Genomic DNA, 13,568 nt, shown 5'->3' on the forward strand with positions numbered 1-13,568 from the left:
TTTGCTCAGTGCTCCTGCTTAGTGGCAACGTTAGCGCGTGTACTGCATTTTGGCAATTTTAAGATCGACTGTGCCCCTGCTTAGAATCGCGCTACCCCACCGTCATTTTGCTGTTGTTGTTTCTGTTTACCTGTACCCGTGTCTCCTCCCCGCTCCCGCCTCCAAAGCTGACCCTCCCACACACTAGCATCGACCTGCAGGCCCCGTCCCCCTCTGCCTCTGTGACCGTCTGGCTCTCGCATTCAGAGGTCGCTCCCACTCGCTCCTCCTCGAGCCCTGCCTTCCAGAGATAGTGCAGCTGCATAGCGCCTGGTATCACTTGTGCATAGCGCTCCTGTATAGCGCTTGGTATCGTTTTACTCTAATTAATTAATTTTAATCTGCATTTGCCTGCTATCGTTTTTCAGCGGAATAATTTAATTTATTAATTTGCTCAGTGCTCCTGCTTAGTGGCAACTTTAGCGCGTGTACTGCATTTTGGCAATTTTAAGATCGACTGTGCCCCTGCTTAGAATCACGCTACCCCACCGCCATTTTGCTGTTGTTGTTTCTGTTTACCTGTCCCCGTGTCTCCTCCCCGCTCCCGCCTCCCAAGCTGACCCTCCCACGCTCCGCCCCCCCCCCCACTATCCATTTATGGACAGATGGACCCACGCGCAGCGTCCACGCGCTGCGGCCGCGCCGAAGGTGCGCCAAAGGTAAGCCCGTCTACGCCCGTCCGCGCCAAGCCCGCGCCCAGCGCCATACCCCCTGGCCCTACCGCATCACATACGACGCCTCCGCCCTCTTAGCCCTTAACCCCGGCCGACTCCCCAACTGCGCCCAAGCCGCTCCTGGACACACCCATGGACCGTTCACATGCAACTCCTGCAAGTATGACAGCACCAACACCAACTCCTCATCCACTAATACCAAACAGAGATCCGACACCAACCACCTTAAATGCATCCTGCTCAACACCCGTTCGGTCCACGACACGCTATCGACCTGTGGAATCTACAAGACACCATCTCTCCGGACGTCGCCTTCCTAACAGAAACATGGATGAACACCTCCTCAGCCCCAGACATCACCATCGCCATCCCGGAAGGCTACAAGATCATCCGAAAAGACCACACCAAGCAAACAGGAGGAGGCATCGCCATCGTCCATAAGAATTCCATCCGCATGTGGTAAATTTTAATTACCTATACTTAATTTATGCGGTAAAGTTCAATAAGAATAACTCAGTCAAAATGAGAAGGCAGAGTCCGTGGGATTTGAGGTTTAAAGTGGGGTTTTATTCCTTAACAAAGGAATTGGCTCGAGCCAATGGTAGCATGACCCATCGCCACGAGGGTTCAGGGTGGGAATTGCAATGGACATGTACAATGATTTATTAACATGAAACCATATATATAGTCATTTCATATAGTAGCATTGAATGCAGAAGGCGTAACAGCTGAGAGAAACGAGATAAGAACAGAAATACGTAACAGAAGGCGTGCACTAGGGCGTACACGGAGGTGTGTGCTGGAAACGTCACATAAAGGTGTCATAAGTGGGTGGATCCCTAGAAGGATCCTGCAGAGTCAGCAAAAACATGTGGCAGAGATGCGCGCGCAGCAGCATGACGTATGATTGACGTGAAACTGGAGGGTGAAGGGGACTTGACATTTAGCCCTTCATGAGGAGACAGAAGTCTGGAGTGTCAGAACAACCTAAACCCAAATCATATCTATATCTTGTGTTTAAGGAACTGTATTATCTAGAAGGAAAGGTCTCTCGGGCAGAGGCTATTCTATACTGACTGCTAGTGCGTGCATATGCAACTACGTGTCTATGTGTAAGGCAAGGGGCATGGGCCTACCATGGTAACGGGAGCTATGAATTACTTGCATGGAGACAGTGAGGCCGGGCCCTTTGCTCAGCAGCTGGGAAGGATGTTTTCCTAAACTGCTAGACAGGAATGTATTTTCGAGGAGCGGAGCAGATAACTTGAAGGTTGAATACAGTCTTGGCAGGCAAGGCTGGCCGAGCCTGGCACAGCTCGCCGCGCAGGGAGTAAGTCAAGGGTCAGGAAGCAGCAGGCTGCGGCTCTCAGAGGCAGAAGGGAGAAAGAGGCTCGATGGCAGAAATCAGGGCCTAACTCGCCAGAGCTAGAAATCATGAAAAGTGCACCATATAAAGACGTTGGCAAGGCATACTTAGGAACGGAATATCCGACCCATTCATGGTGGATCTGAAAGAGGACATGTTAACGTTGGACGCAAATGTATTTGCGTCTTCATAGCTGGTTGTGGAGGGAACTTACATGTACTAGAAGCATGTACATGGAGCCGTTGGGGTCTACGTTAGGGGACACAATTGACCATAAAATTTATATTACCTCATTCCCTCCTTGTCCCCTACGGACCCTTCATGATATATCAATCCTCATTAATCTATCAATCTGTTCGTGTAACATCATTTGCTCTTCTTTCTTCTCATGGCGTTTCGAATGAGGACTCGAATGAGGAATACATGATGTGGCGCACAAGCCGCAAATCGCTGGCCCACATTGCAGACATAGGCAACAACTGAATACTATGAGAAGGCCAAGACCTAGGAAGGATAGGACTTTCCATCCCCAGGCTGACAACGTTGTCCAGAACCAACCGGACCAAGTCCAGGTGCCTGGATTCTGATGTATCAGACTTGCAATTTTATGTAGACGGGTAATAGCTTTATATGCTGAAGGTGCGTTTTGTGGAATGAAAACACAGCAGCTCGATCCGATGACTCTACAGGCTCCGCCCCTATCGGCCAGGATGACGTCAAGGACGAGACGATTTTGAAGAACAACAATCCGCATAGCAGACTGCTCCTCTGTTAAGTTACCTAGGGCGGATGTAGTTTCATTCACTACTGCTTCAAGGGTTCTAGTTAATTTTCGTATCAGTTTACTATTAAAGACAGTACCTAAGTAGGGAAAGAAACCTTTATTGAAATCTGTATACTGCTCCCATGCCGTTTCAGTATAGTCGACAATCGGGAGATCTCTCTGTGGTCTATTGTGTACTAGATGAGTGTCTCTATGATAATCAGGAGGGGCTAGGAAAACGGGTGGCAGAAGGAATGCAATGTAGCAGGTGCCATCCCAATCTAGAGGTAAACGTATATATGCGGTATGACCACAAACGAAGTAGGAATGACGTGAAGCTTTAAATGTGGACTTGCCCTTATCACTGAATTCGATCACAGTAGTACATTTACTATGACCCAGGTGTACTGAACCATTCTTTCTGACACATAATTCACCTTTAACTGGTAGTACGGACATGGCGGGCAAGACTGGTTCTACTTCGGATTCAACACTGAGAATCATGAGGTTAAGTGTAAAGTTACCTAATCCATATACTTCATTTTCTAGATCAGTTCCTGTCCTTTTGGGGAGACCCTCCTTGTCAGGGAAACATACTTTATGCAAAACAGTGTTCAGGTTTCCCCATACCCAGTTACCCTGGTAGACTACGGAGTCTGAATCCAAGGAATTAATCAAACTAAACCATGCACCACAGGACCCATTATGTGTGAACGGGTACGGAAAAAGAGGCAGAACTCCTTTGTATTTCTGATAGGGAGGGAGTCGGCCACATATCCAACAATTAGTAGCATTGCTGGTCTGATGAGAATGATGTAACATACTAATGAATGTGTTGTTGCGCAGCGCAAGTCGGTAAGAGAGTTCATGAGGGGGTAGTTCACTAAAAGAATGCTCAGCAGTGACGTTGAAGGAAGAATTTGCATATATAGGATAGTATATGTGTAGGAGCACACTTGCAGCAATAATTAGAAGGCTCAGAAAAAACATAACCAATAAAGTCACAATGCAATGGCTGCGAAGAGATTTGCAATATTCATGTTTCTTGAGCTGTTTCTGTCTATCTCTCTCTCTGTCGGGGTCTAGGGGATACATATCAGAAAACACGTTCAACCGATTCACCTAGGGGAGGACTTAAACAATTAAACTGTCTGACTTGCTAGACCTCAATTTAATTTTATATTCCTGTTGTGGAGTTTTCTCTATCAGGGGAAGTTTAGAGTCACTAGAATCTGGACAGTCCTTAGAGGGGGAGGGTGAGTCAGTCTCTGGCAATGCACAAAATTTCTTCACGTGACTGGAGTGCAGCCACCCTTTGCGGCCCTCGACCTTGATTGCAGTCCTCGTGGTGAGAAGTACCAACTTCGGCGCCTGCCACCTGGGCTCCAGCTGACTTTTCCTGTCGAAATTTCTTATAAGCACAGTATCTCCGGGAACGACGTCGTGCGGTTTCACCTCGGTGTTGTCGGGAAAAGCTGCAGCGACCTGTGAACGACATGATTGGAGTGCAGACATCAAGGAGGCAAGGTAATCTGTCAACATATTACAATCGACATCGGTAATTTTTCTGGGCAAAGGCGTCCCCCACATATTTGGTGGCCTACCGAAGACCACCTCATACGGGGATAGCCCTGTTCTGGAATGGGCGACCATCCTCATGTAAAAAAGGGCGACTGGCAAAGCTACGATCCAGTCGACACCCTTCTCCTTACAGATTTTTGCTAGACGAGTTTTCAGGGTTTGATTGTGTCTCTCTACGAGACCTGCTGCTTCAGGATGTCGGACACAGTGGAACTTCCATTGATAGCCTAGCAGGAGTGATACCTGCTTCATAAGCTCGGACGAGAATGGCTGACCGTTGTCTGAGTATACGACACGGGGCAAACCATATCGGGGGAAGAATTCACGAACCAGCTGCTTGGCAGTGGTCGGAGCAGTGTAATCTGGGACTGGATATGCTTCTGTCCAACGGGAAAGTGCACATACAATTACAAGGACATATTTGAAACCTCGACATCGTTCCATCTGAATATAATCCATCTGGAGGACTTCAAAAGGGTGATCGGGAGGATGAAAACCACCTTGTTCTACGGGAACACCTCTACCTGGGTTGAACTGACAACAAATCATGCAAGTACGCACTTTCTGTTTGGCTGCTGCTCGTAAGTGTTTATTGAACCAGAGATGTTGAATACTGTCTAACATGGCTTTTTCTCCTAAATGTGCTGGACTGTGTACTGTATTAATAATGACTTGAACCATAGAGTCGGGGAGAAACCATATAGACTTTCCCTTCGTCATCCATCCTTGTTCTGTCTGGGTCCCTCCTAGTTCGATCCATTTCTTGATTTCATCTGGTGTAGCATGTGTCTGTATGTCAATTACATCTAGGGCGGGATCCTTAACTGTCATGCAATGTGTCGGTGTCGAGACTATTATCTTTGTCAGGTCAGTGGCATGAATCTGATTCTGAGCTGTATGTTTTGCGGTTTGGTCTGCCAGGTCGTTACCCTGGGAAACAGTATCTGTAACCTTTGTATGTGCCTTACACTTCATGATGGATATTGCTGTAGGCAGATGTATTGCATCTAACAGAGTTTGAATGAGGGGACCGTGTTGAATTTTGGCACCGTGAGAAGTCAAAAACCCTCTCTCTCGCCACAGGACACCAAAGTCGTGAACAACTCCGAATGCATAACGGGAATCTGTGTATATGTTAACTCTTTTGCTCTCAGCTTGAATACAGGCTTGTGTCAGAGCAATGAGCTCTGCTGCTTGTGCTGACAGGATGTCAATACGATTTGTTTCTATGACTTCAGTTTCTGTTGTGACTGCGTAGGCGGCCACTAATTCTCCTGTACTTGTTCTCATACATGAACCATCCACATAAAGTGTCAGGTCTGGATCTGGTAATGGAGTGTCTGTCAAGTCTTGTCTGGGTTTCGTCGTGATAGTAATGACTTCAATGCAATCATGTGCCAATGGGTCTGTTTCAGTTAATGGCAAAAGCGTAGCAGGGTTCAATGTGTTGCAGCGTCTGATTTCTATGTGTGGCTGAAACAATGTCAATTCATAACCTGTCAATCTCGCTATAGTCAAGTGTTGAGTCTGTGTTCGATTTAAAAGAACTTCCACGGAGTGTGGAACTTGTACTGTCAATGGATGTCCTAACACTATTGAATCACTTTGTCTGATTGCTAGAGCTGTTGCTGCAACTGATTTCAAGCACGCAGGCAGAGCCTGGGCTACTGGATCCAATGTACTAGAAAAGTAGGCACACGGTTTGTATGAACCTGCTTGATCCTGAGTGAGTACTGACAATGCAGTACCTTCACGTTCTGTGACAAAAAGTGTAAAAGGCTTGCTGTAACATGGTGTCGCTAAAACTGGTGCTTGACATAAGGCTTTCTTTAAGTCCTCAAAAGCTTGTGTATGTTCCTGAGTCCAAGGGAGGACAGTCGATGTCGCTGCCTCCTGGGTTGTCAACTGTATGAGAGGTTTCGCTAAAAATGCATACTGAGGGATCCATTGTCTACAGTAAGAAGTGAGGCCTATAAAGGCCCGTACCTCCTTTTGGGTCTTGGGTGGTAACATGTTTGCAATTAACTGGATGCGATCGGGTGTTAGCTGTCTCCCCCATTTGGACAGCAAGTGGCCTAAGTAAACAACTTGCTGAACACAGAATTGCAGCTTCGAAGGGGATACCTTGTGTCCCTTGTCAGCCAGGAAATGCAAAACCATCAGTGACGCTTGCTCACATTCGGGTTCGCTTCGGGCGGTGATCAGTAGGTCATCGACATACTGGAGTAGGGCAGTGTTTTCAGGCATGTGTATACTGTCTAGTTGTCTTTTCAGTGCTTGGCTATAGATGCTGGGGCTTTCTGTGAATCCTTGAGGTGCGCGTGCAAATTTGAAGGTTCGTCCATTTAAACAGAATCCGAACAAGTATTGGCTTTCCGGATCAATAGGGACGCTAAAGAAAGCGTTCTTAAGATCAATAACAGTAAAGAACGCTGCCTCAGAATCAATGGCTGTCAATAGAGATGAGATATCTGGGACCACAGGATACTGTGGTACAATGCATTTATTCAATTCGCGCAAATCAATAACCAATCGGTAAACTGGTGGTGCATTGGGATCTGTACGTTTAAGAATTGGAATGATAGGAGAATTACATAAATTCGAGTTGGTTTCTACAACCACTCCTTGTGCAATGAGCTCTTCAATGATTTTCAGTAAAGCCACTACAGCATCGGGGGGTAACTTGTATTGTCGAATTCGTGGTAAAACGACACCTGACTTGAGTGTGACTCGATATGGTGTAATGTGCATACAACCTACATCAGTGGGGCCTTGCGCCCATAAATGTGCAGGTACATTCTGTAATCGGGGATCAATATCTCTCAACACATAGTGACCTTTAAAGTCACGTAGAAACAACCGTACTCCTTCCGGAGAACAGCAAATAACAGCTCCTAGAGCTTTCAGAGTCTTGATACCTAACAAGTTTTCTGGACATGACTTTGTGAGCAGTAAATCTGTAGTACGTGTTAAAGGACCAACTGCAAGGGGAAGTGGTTGCGATACTTCATTATTAATAGGCTTGCCTGAAAAACCAAGGGAAACATTCTGTGAGCCTGAGAGGGGTGCCCCTGGGACCTCGTCGTGACTTATCGTTGTTCGGCTTGCCCCTGTGTCAATTAAAAACTTTCTGTCTTTCCCTAATACTTGACTGTGTACATAAGGACCCTCTTGATCTACAGGAACCTCGATAAGAGGCAAGCCAACTTCCCTCTCTAGGCTGTTTCATGTGTATCGCTGATAATCGGGGTAATCAGTCTGGGCATACTGGTACATCTGCTGTGATGCATGTTGAGTTGCAGCAATCGGTTGGGGCTGTGGCACTGCTACTGTCTGTTGTGAGGCTTGCATAGGCTGAATATTCTGTGGTACTTGTTGTTGTACCTGGTCCTGTCTAGGAGGACGCGGTCTCTCTTTAGTTTTACCTGTAGCTATATTATGTTTCAAAACTGCACAATCATTTATATAGTGACCTGGCTGTTTACAATAGTTGCATGTCCCTTTAACGGGAACTGTTGTATTATTAGACTGTGTCGTGCCCTTTTTCTGACCGTCAGCTGGAACGGACTGAGCAACTAACATTTTCATTTTCGTGTCTTTCATACGTCTCTGTTCGTGATCATGTTCTTCTCTAATTCTATTCTGGTGGTACTGTAACATTTGTAACATTTGTGAAGGTGTATTTGCTTGCCATGTGCTCTCGACTTTCAGAACACGATTCTTAACTTGGGGCAGAGAATTTTCGACCAATTTAGATACAAAAAGATGTGGATATGACTCGCTACTTGGTTTCAGGCCACTATTAATACCAAAACATTTCTCAAAACGGGAATAAAAATCGCTAGTGTCTTCATCGGGTTTCTGTTTACAGGCTGAGATAGCATCCCAGTCCTCCTTTTTAGTTGCTAATAAACGTGGCAATACTTGCACTAACAATCCTGGTAACGCTTTAACTTTGTCTCCAAGCCCTAGGCCTGGAACTCGGGTGTTTTCTTCGTTTTCTAATGCAGCCCAATCAATCTTTGCATTTCCCACTTCCCATTCTTTTTCTTTGAGTTTCTCGTAAATACCAGCAGGCAGTAGTACTTTCAATATTTTCATAAGGTCAGGATAAGTGTAATCACCCATGAGTAACATGTCTTTTATTTCACGGTGGAAACCTGCTGGATCTTTGTCATGGCTGGGCACTAATTTTTTCATTTCCAATAATTCTATTTTAGTTATGGGCGTGTACACAAACACGCGTCTGAGCGTATTATCGGCATTCTGGACCGGATGCACTTCTCGCAAGGGGTTCTGTCTGTCTATGTAGTACGTTTTTCTGTCTATGGGTGGAGCTGGAACAAAACGTGTATTCAGAAAAGTATTGTACCTGTGTCGATGTTCTAGAATTACTTTAATCAAGTCAGTACCTAGACCTCTCCATTGTGGCGAGAGTAGTTCTATTAAAATATCAGGTAAGGGACCTGGATCAGAATGATGGCCTTTGAATAACGTAATGAGATGCTGAACCATGTATATACCAGCTAATTTCTGTTCGTCAGGAGAAAGGTTTAAAAAGGTCTGTACTAAACCATCATCACTATATGTATCAGGATCGTCAGTCCATTGTACGGCTGACCTGGCCAATTCTTGTTCATCCATGGAATTGAGTACATGGTACCCCATTCGTTCTTGTAGTATTCTGTCAGTGGCTTGGAATAGGTGTTCGGGGGTCTTTGGATTTGACATAGCAGTTCGAAAGACTCTTTTACTTTCCGGACGTACCGGACGCATTGAGTTATTATAGGGTCTTCCCTTACCTACATATGCTATCATTTCTCTGACTGGTAATTGTGCTTGTCCTCCTGTCTCTTCTGGTGCGTCCTCCTCCCCCGAGGATTCAAGTTTGTCTGAATCTACTTCTGGTGCTGGCTGTCTTTTTTCATGTATCTTTATTACTGCATTTCTGATCCTTCGGTACATATTTTCTATACAAGCTTGTTTATCATGATTCCCGTCTGCTATATTCTGACCCCATCTATGAAGTGCTTTTATTTCTTCCGGGTTTGCACCCGGCCTATCCTGTTCTCTTATTAGGCAGTTTATGAAAAACCGTAATATCTTGGCTTGGGTATCAACTTTTTGGTAAGCCATGGCCTCGCCAATACTTTCAGGGCCTACCCCTGTTTGGACAAAATGATATATTCTATCTAGATGATCAACCATTCCAGGTAGTGTCAATAAAAAGTTTGTAACTTGTCGCAATCGTACTGATGCGAGCATCATTCTATCGTCATTCTTTTTACCGGGTACTAGATCATATCTACAATCTGCAAGACGTTCTTTATATATGTCGAAATCGGCTGCTTGAGGTGTACGTTGTTGTGCTAGATCCCTATAAGTCCATCGATGTGTTGGTGGTGGGGTTTGAAAACCTATCGCCCCTCCTGACGCGCCTCCTGAGGCGCCGGATCCGAAGGGATTCGTTGGGTGTAAAGTAGGAGGAATGGGTGCGGGAAGAGGTGGAAGGACAGCCGGAACGGGAGGAGGAGTAACTTGTCGCGGAGGTGGAGGTTGACTATCTCGGGGTCGAGCGCCGCCCGTAGGGGGTGTGCGGGGCGGTGCGGTATTAACATATTCGGGGGCTACATCGTCTAGATAGGAAGAAAGGAAAATGTCCTTTGTGGTCTTGTGATATACTTTAGTCGGGAGCAAGGGAGGGGGCAGATCCTTCGGTATTTCTGGAGTGGCTTTAGGTAAACCGTCGGCCAGTAAAGGATACATACCATTCATAAGAGTGTTTCGCTGTCGGTCTACTTGTTCTGTTTTTACTCGTATCCCCTCCTCAACTAATACGTTTTCTTGGGCCTTGTCTGAATCCTCTTTATGTTTCTCTGCTTTTCTGAGTGCTTTCTCTGTACGTCTGTGCGATTCTTTACGCCATAGTTCAATGGCGTCTTTCTGAGACTGTCTGGCTTTCTTTTTCCATAATGCTTCTTCTACTCTCATGATGCACTCGGCATCCCATGTCCCAGTAGCGGGCCATCTTTGATTCTCTGCTAAATCTTTAGTATAGTCTACCCACAAATCGAGATATAATACAGCGTCTAGGCCGTGCTTGTGGTACATGAAGTGCCCTGGAGTGTCCCTAGGTGGAACAGGCACTGCTTCTTCTAGAATCCCTTTTCTAGTTCCTATCTGTCTTAGTTTGGAGAACAGCGGCATGTTTCAGCCGTGCTACTCTGGGCTTGATACTTACTCGAACTTGAACACAACTAATACAGTAAACACAATAATGCAGATCGAACAATCACTCATACCACGACATTAAAACATACTAAAACATTTCAGAGCGAACAATAATGATTAGAATAAAACTAGCTAATGGCATGATACTGGATGTACTGCTAAACAGTACAGATACACCGCTAAACAGTGCAGACAGGATATACTGCTGAACAGTACAGATACACTGCTAAACAGTGCAGACCAGGTCTGTGTACCCAAACCCGTCTTGACCGGCACAAATTAATGCGCTCGTCTAGATGCGTCCCCAGCAACGGTACTCACCGGGAAGCACGGAACGGAAAGCCTCGGAAACTTGACACTGGACTGGACTCGACTCGTGACATAAGCACTTCGGAACTTCGGAACCTCCGGATACCTCGGACTCTGCTCTCTCAGCTAGGCTCTGGTCGGGATCCTCCGCACTCCTCACCGCCTCGTCTGGGTGTCGATCGCAGCCTCAGTCACCTCCGCTGGCCTGAGGGAGATACAGGAAATCCTGCGGGTACGCGTAGTTGTCCGTCAGCGCTGGGGCAGGGGACCAGGCCTGCAACGCACCGCTGGCGCGTGAGGTGGGGGAGGGTCCCTATTCGGGCACCAATTATGTGGTAAATTTTAATTACCTATACTTAATTTATGCGGTAAAGTTCAATAAGAATAACTCAGTCAAAATGAGAAGGCAGAGTCCGTGGTATTTGAGGTTTAAAGTGGGGTTTTATTCCTTAACAAAGGAATTGGCTCGAGCCAATGGTAGCATGACCCATCGCCACGAGGGTTCAGGGTGGGAATTGCAATGGACATGTACAATGATTTATTAACATGAAACCATATATATAGTCATTTCATATAGTAGCATTGAATGCAGAAGGCGTAACAGCTGAGAGAAACGAGATAAGAACAGAAATACGTAACAGAAGGCGTGCACTAGGGCGTACACGGAGGTGTGTGCTGGAAACGTCACATAAAGGTGTCATAAGTGGGTGGATCCCTAGAAGGATCCTGCAGAGTCAGCAAAAACATGTGGCAGAGATGCGCGCGCAGCAGCATGACGTATGATTGACGTGAAACTGGAGGGTGAAGGGGACTTGACATTTAGCCCTTCATGAGGAGACAGAAGTCTGGAGTGTCAGAACAACCTAAACCCAAATCATATCTATATCTTGTGTTTAAGGAACTGTATTATCTAGAAGGAAAGGTCTCTCGGGCAGAGGCTATTCTATACTGACTGCTAGTGCGTGCATATGCAACTACGTGTCTACGTGTAAGGCAAGGGGCATGGGCCTACCATGGTAACGGGAGCTATGAATTACTTGCATGGAGACAGTGAGGCCGGGCCCTTTGCTCTGCAGCTGGGAAGGATGTTTTCCTAAACTGCTAGACAGGAATGTATTTTCGAGGAGCGGAGCAGATAACTTGAAGGTTGAATACAGTCTTGGCAGGCAAGGCTGGCCGAGCCTGGCACAGCTCGCCGCGCAGGGAGTAAGTCAAGGGTCAGGAAGCAGCAGGCTGCGGCTCTCAGAGGCAGAAGGGAGAAAGAGGCTCGATGGCAGAAATCAGGGCCTAACTCGCCAGAGCTAGAAATCATGAAAAGTGCACCATATAAAGACGTTGGCAAGGCATACTTAGGAACGGAATATCCGACCCATTCATGGTGGATCTGAAAGAGGACATTTTAACGTTGGACGCAAATGTATTTGCGTCTTCATAGCTGGTTGTGGAGGGAACTTACATGTACTAGAAGCATGTACATGGAGCCGTTGGGGTCTACGATAGGGGACACAATTGACCATAAAATTTATATTACCTCACGCATCTCAACCAGCTCAGACGTCAACCTCGCTAGCGCCGAGCACCTTCACTTCCAGATTCACACCGACCCCAAGACCACACTCAGAGGCACCCTACTCTACAGACCACCAGGACCCCGTGCACAATTCATTGAAGACATCACTGACTTCATCACCCCACACGCCCTCCCCTCCGAGGACTACATTCTACTGGGAGACCTCAATTTTCACCTAGATAATAGCAACGACAGCGACGCCACCACCCTCCTGGACAATCTCACCAACCTCGGACTCATACAACTTGTCAATACCCCCACTCACTACGCAGGCCACACACTCGACCCTATCTTCACCTCCAGCAAACATATCTCCTTCAGTCACACCACAGTTCTCCATTGGACGGACCACAGCTGCGTTCACTTTACCTACAAAAAGACCACAACCCACAACCATCCTCAACCCACTTTGCGAAGAAACTGGAACAAAATCACCATCGACCAGATCTCCTCATCGCTTCTTCAAAACCCCCCTGCCCACTCTTCGAACGCCAACCAAGCAGCCATCAACCTCACTCAATGGCTAACCAACAGCGCCGACAACCTAGCACCTTTGAAAAAACGTCAAATCAAATTAGGCAGCAAAAACGCCCCCTGGTTCAACGATGATCGTAAGAAATCCAAGAAACTCCGTCGCTCCCTTGAGAAGGCCTGGAAAAAAGACCCTAACACCAGCACCAGGGACGCCTTCAAAAACGCCACCCGCATACACCACCAACTGATCCGGACTGCCAAGAAAGCTGCATTCAAAGACCGACTAGACAACAACGCCCACAACAGCAAGGAATCATTCAACATCGTCAAAGAATTTACCAACCCCACTGCCAACTCCAACGACATCACTCCCTCTCAAACCCTTTGCGACTCCCTAAGTTCGTTTTTCTACAACAAAATCGCAGACATCCACAACAGCTTCGACAACCAACCCGGAGACCAACCCACCCAACCTTCTGCCGTACCTTCACCCCCCTTGAACATCCTTAACGACTGGAACCCAATCTCCACCGAGGACACCATCCGCCTGATGAATTCCAT

Source organism: Lissotriton vulgaris, chromosome 12 (assembly GCF_964263255.1).
Source record: "Lissotriton vulgaris chromosome 12, aLisVul1.2, whole genome shotgun sequence".
NCBI classification, from domain to species: Eukaryota; Metazoa; Chordata; class Amphibia; order Caudata; family Salamandridae; genus Lissotriton; species Lissotriton vulgaris.